Source organism: Capsicum annuum, unplaced genomic scaffold, assembly GCF_002878395.1.
Source record: "Capsicum annuum cultivar UCD-10X-F1 unplaced genomic scaffold, UCD10Xv1.1 ctg81703, whole genome shotgun sequence".
NCBI classification, from domain to species: Eukaryota; Viridiplantae; Streptophyta; class Magnoliopsida; order Solanales; family Solanaceae; genus Capsicum; species Capsicum annuum.
In genome coordinates this window covers 8,503-14,325 of record NW_025892443.1, presented here as the reverse complement: position 1 = coordinate 14,325, position 5,823 = coordinate 8,503, and the positions used below count along the sequence as shown (strand labels likewise).

Sequence of the window (5,823 nt, the reverse complement as noted above, 5' to 3'; positions counted from 1 at the left end):
TTGTTTCATAATTTTCATTCCTTATGTTGTTGGCAAATTGCTTGAAGAATATTTAAGACCTATTTTGTGGGTTGTGCTTTTTTTTATACCTCTAAGAGGAATTCAGCAAGCCCTTGTTGCATTTTGGTCTGAACCCTTAAAGCTAGGCCCTACCGAGACTATTTTGGTTATCCCCGTTGTTGTATTTAGGATGTTTGTTGGCACACTTGTTGATATAAGAGAAATGATTTTTAGTGTTGTTCTTAGGAGACAAAAGGATAGTGTTTTGAGGTGTAATGAAAGTGGATTTCTTATGTTGTTGAGGTGGCTAGTCTCTTTTTGGGTGTTTGTCATGGCATATGAGCAAATTGGTCTATTTTGATCAGTTGCTCTACTTGCAATGGGATTTCTGATTCCTGCTAACAGTGTGGACTCTACGATGGATGCAATAACGACTTTTAGGAGTCATAGCTTTCGTAGAATGTCCATATCGTCTTTCTTCACTAGAGAGATATTGAAAAGATTGAAAACCATTGTGGCGGTAGGAATTATTATTGGGTTGAGCGTAGGATCCTTGGCAGGTACTATTTTCTTCTCTTACATACTGGAGTGGAAGGAAGAGACGCTGTTTTGGCATTTTTGATAAGTTCTAGCAATATAACAGTTGTTAATGTATAAGGGTGTAGAAACTAGTTATGAATGTATTATTATCTTGGGAAATGTAATAAAAATAGAGTTCCGACATGAATCAATTTAACTGAAGATTTGGATGCAGTGGCTATGTGTGCTATTTCATTGGCACTTGGTACACTTATTCGATGCTCTAATTGGTAGAATCAAACGTAATCTTTTATACCTTTTATGTGCTTATAAATTTTTCTTGGTCCAGTTGAAAATGGGTGTAGGGTAACACTTATACAAGATGAAGAATAAAGAGTAAGACTGCACTTGTAAGACTCTGAAGGCCGTCTATTTTCCTTATGAATCTTTCAAAAGATGATATGGACAGATGGAGCGTGCAGTTCTCTCTGGTGAGATTGCAAGACTTGATCTCAGAGAAGTTGTTGTTACTCTTGAGGGAGTCCAGGGAGTTGAACTTAGTGAAACTGTGCGAAGGATAGAAGAATCAATTCCACAAGTCATCTTGCTTCTTGAAGCAGCAGTTAAAAGATGCATCAACTTTACTAGTAGTTCTGGGGTGGATGAGCTAATTCTTGTGCTAAATGATGTCATGCTACAATATATTTATACTTTGTAGGAGAATGTAAAATCATTGAGAGCCATTTGTGGACTGGATTTGGATGCTATTAGTACAAAAAAGATACTGGAACAGAAAGAAGGAAAGTAGCTTTAAATGCATGTAAAGTTGACTTCACATCAGGAGAGGAGTAGTCATTTGCTCAAGGTGCACAGAGATCCTCACAGTTACTGATTGTTTAACCAACGTATCTTCAGTCTTTGAAGCTTCCCCCAAGGATACTCTTTCTAGGTTGAGTACAAGCCTCTCTCTCATATAGTTTCTAGATCAAGTATTGATCAGAATAAGCCAGGTATAGTCAATGACGATGGAACTGGGAAATTATCTGTGGCTCGAGAGGCTGCATTGGATGTGGTAGCCGTGAGACTAGTGGATATTCCTGAGAAGTCTCGAAAGTTGCTTAATTTATTGGAGAAGTCAAAGTTCCCATGTTCCATTCACTTCCAGTAGCATCACAACAAGTTACAGCTTTTACAGATACAATCAATGACCTTGTTTATGAGTTCTCATATCAAAAATTCGATAGCTCTTCAATGATTTGCTTACATGGAACAGCTTCAAGGTATCCAGTATATAACAGATTGTGAAGCACAACTACAATTTGTTGATATCGAGTATCTTAGTAATGTACTTTTAGCTTTATTAATGCTAATTTCTACATGTCTTGCTACATTTCAGATATGTTTTTCAACACCAAAAGACCAGCTCAAGGATTTTATCACAGCAGATTAAGGGAATCAGCTTGATCTTCCTACTACTAACCTTGTCTACAAGATGCGACAGATCAGTTTAGAATAATGACTACTTAGTAATGCTGTTATTACAAGAATGCATCATGCTGTCATTACAAGAATGTATCTCGAATTGTGCTGCTAAAGTAAAATACCAAATCCATTTATTGTAGAGAGCTTAGTCTTCTCCTTTCTCCATAGATAATAATTGTGTTTACTTTCTAGACCATGAAAAATTTTTGTACAAGTATGTTCTCAAGCTATATGTGAGAGATAAACAGATGGATACTTGGATTGAACTTCTATTTTTCCTTTGACGAAATTAAAAAGAATGATTGGTCTTTGATTTCAGTGATTGATCAAATAGTTTCGCTTAACTCACACATATTTCTATCTTGTAGTTGCGTCGTACCAATAGAGTGGTAAGTTTTAGTTACAACAATAACATAATCAATGTAATTGCATAAAGTGGGGTTCGAGGAGTGTAGAGTGTACGAAGACCTTACCCTACCTTGAGAGGTGGAGAAACTGTTTCAATAGACTCTCGGCTCAAACTATATTGTTAATCTGAAAGAAATGTCAAGGTAATAGTGTCATTACCGTAAGTCTGATACTCTTGGTAATAAATTCATCTGGTTGAACAACAACATTGCAAAATGAAGGGATTTTCATTTTCTGAAAAGGGTTAAAGATTTATTTGGTTGTGTTTCGGGAGGGAAAAAGTAATTCAATATAAATAAACAATTACTATATGATAACTGAATAGTATTGCTTGTTCTCTTAAAAAATGTGGAGGGGTGCGTGCATAATCTTTCAAAAGTAATTCATTTTTATAAGAATCCAACACGGGTACAACATTATTTTTGGAGAGTTTAACTCTATCACCAGCAAGATAATTCACAAGTTTGTCAATCTTTTGAAATTGATATGGCCATCTGACTTTGTACAGAAACTGGCGTGGTCCAAATCAAACCTATTGCCCACGGGAGAATAACTCTACAAGATAAACATTATATGCTAGTAGAAGATATAGAGAACCTCTAATACCTTTTTTTTTAACTTTGTGCCATATCGGTTTGAAAAAAGCTTATGGACCAATATAGTCAGTGAATATATATGCATCAACTTGCTTGAAATTGAGGTACAGAGTGAATATAATGACTACTGTTTAATGAAAGTATGAAACACATAGAACAAAAACATTACAATGTTTTAAGAATTAATCCTCTTCAAAAATTTTACTCTTCGACTTCGTTGAAGGTTCACCACCTCCGTTTACATCCACCGAATTCTTATCATTCATTTCATCAATGGAATCTTTATCTTCTATCTTAATATTGGTGTTCTCCCCCTCCTCATCTTATTACTAGCATCCAAAGTTGTTTTTTGTTATGTCAAAAGGAGGAATAAAAGAACTGTTGTGTTGCTTTTTGTTCTATCAAAAGAAGGATGAAAAGAAGTGTTGTGGGAAAAGAAGGGGAAAACAGAGGTCACGTGAGAATAAAAGATTTGTGAAATGTACATGGTAATATTAACGGAGGAACATTTTTGATCTACTTTAATAAAATTGAAGGATGATTTAGGTTAAGTCGGACATTATAAGGATGTGGTGAAAGTTGAGGTGAAACATGAGGGATGATTTTGGTCAAAATCTCATCTTTTTATACTATAAAAGTGGTACTGCAGCCACTGCTTTTCACTGTATTTTAGCCTTAGATCATCAGATTTTGATTGGTCACGATTTTGATAAATTTAGGTTTTAGATTTAAAATCTAATTTTTAAAATTTGATAAATAGGTGTTAATATTAGATTCGTATTCTTATGATAAATATATATATAAATAGATTTTGATCATTCGGAAGTTTTACTAAAGGACAAGTTTGTAAATTGATTTTTTGGCTTCAATTCGAGGCAAGTTGAGACTTTCTTAGAATCTTTTTGAAGTGTTTATATGTTAGTTATTTGTAATGGGAGTAATATATTAGTTATTTGTAATGGAAGTAACAGAAAATGAGGGTTCCGTAAAGGTGATATAAAGAGCATCTATTCGGGTACCGATGTTATTTGAGGGATTAAATAAGATAATTATATGCTTTGAACTATTTTTCCAATTTGCTAGCCCAATGGTCTGATTTTCTATAGTACATAAATTATTTTGGAATCTAAGTTGGACGTCATACATCATGCATTATATTTTGTATAGGGTCGGAGTACACACCTGTACAATATTATTTATTTAGTAATTAGGGTCGGAGTGTACGTATGCACAAATATATTTATTGAGATCGGAGTGCACACCTGCATAGTACATGGACCTTGTGAGTCCCCTAGGGGTCTTGGCCCTGAAGTCATTGCTTGGTAGGTGTGTACACAGCATATGCATATGCATTCATTTATTTCTGCTTCAGATTGAGTAAAGTATATTTGTTGACTTTGTGTTATTTATTAAGTACTTGAATATATGTTACTTGATCTCCCTGTATTAAGAATTTTGTGGACTGTGTTATGATATCCTTATGATTGTTAGGCTTGATTATTCAGTTAAATTAGGGTCGCTTTCCTGAGTGCGGGTTGTAAGATTATTTTAGATAGTTGACGTGGTGTAACTCATCACCACTTTGAATTAGGGTCGGTCAATGATGCTTGCTGAGTACACGTGGTTTCATACTTATCCTTGTTTTTTCTGCACTTTATATGCAACTATTGATCAGACGACCTGTGAGCACTGATTTCTGTGGTGTTTTCTGAGTTAGCATCTTTGGAGATTCGAGGTAGCTGCTATTGATTTTAGAGACTACTGGAATCTCCTTTATCCTTATGTTTATGAATTTTCTGCATTATGAGATACTCAGACTTTTTTTTGATTTCTCTATTTAGTGATTTGTATTAGTGACTACCTGACCTGAAATTATTTATGTTTTGACTATACTAGTATATTAATCTACATTTTGATATTATTCGGTATTTATTATATTCTTATTTTCTTTCGCTTCTTTACATTTGAAAAATTATATTTGAATTGGGTTCTTGGCTTACCTATCACGGAGGGTTGGATAGGTGTCATCATGATCCCGAAGTTGTGCCATGACAAATATATTCAATCACATTTTGGAAAACAACTACAAGTTTTGAGTTATTATTTAAAAAGAATATTTAAAAAAAAAAAAAGGAAAGATGATGCTATGATATTGTTGTTTTTGTACGAGCTTCATGCGATCGTAAAATCATGTTTAAATCTATTATATTTTTAATTTCATGAAAAGGAAATAAAATTTTAAATAATATACAGGATAACCTTTCTAAATTAACACTCGATAAATTAATAAAATTTCTAAGATAATATTTTTCTCTGGTCCTGACTTAGGACAGTAAAAAATAACCACTGATATTGATAAGATAATAAGATAATATATGTTCGCAGACCTCTATCTAAATATATGGTCCTATTTAATATTATAAATTAATAATTTTTAAAAATTACAAAAATATCGAAGACAATTTAGTGAAATATGATTCTAGTATTTTCTTTTTTTTTTTTGAAAAAAATTTAAATCTAGTTGAAGTTTATCTCTGTCACACCCCTTTTTCATCCAAAAAGAATAGTTTTACGGTTTGAAAGGGTTTTTATTATTAAAGTGACAGAAGATTAAAAATTTGTTTTAAAAAGTGATTATTTACATTTTTATTCAGAGTCACCACTTGACATCATCCGGTGTGCCAAGTCACCTTTGAACGATCCTTTTCAAAACAGTTTGACTCTAAAAACTGATCTGCGAACAGAGATTCCGGTTAAGGAGTTCTGTTGACCAAGGGGAAGGTGTTAGGCACCCCTCGGTCCCGTGGTTCGACCACGG

General features: G+C 33.7%; 1 pseudogene; it reads left to right on the top strand.

The window, feature by feature from the left end:
- Positions 1-379: 379 nt before the first annotated feature.
- LOC107846189 lies at positions 380-1,969 on the top strand (annotated as a pseudogene).
- Positions 1,970-5,823: the final 3,854 nt, after the last annotated feature.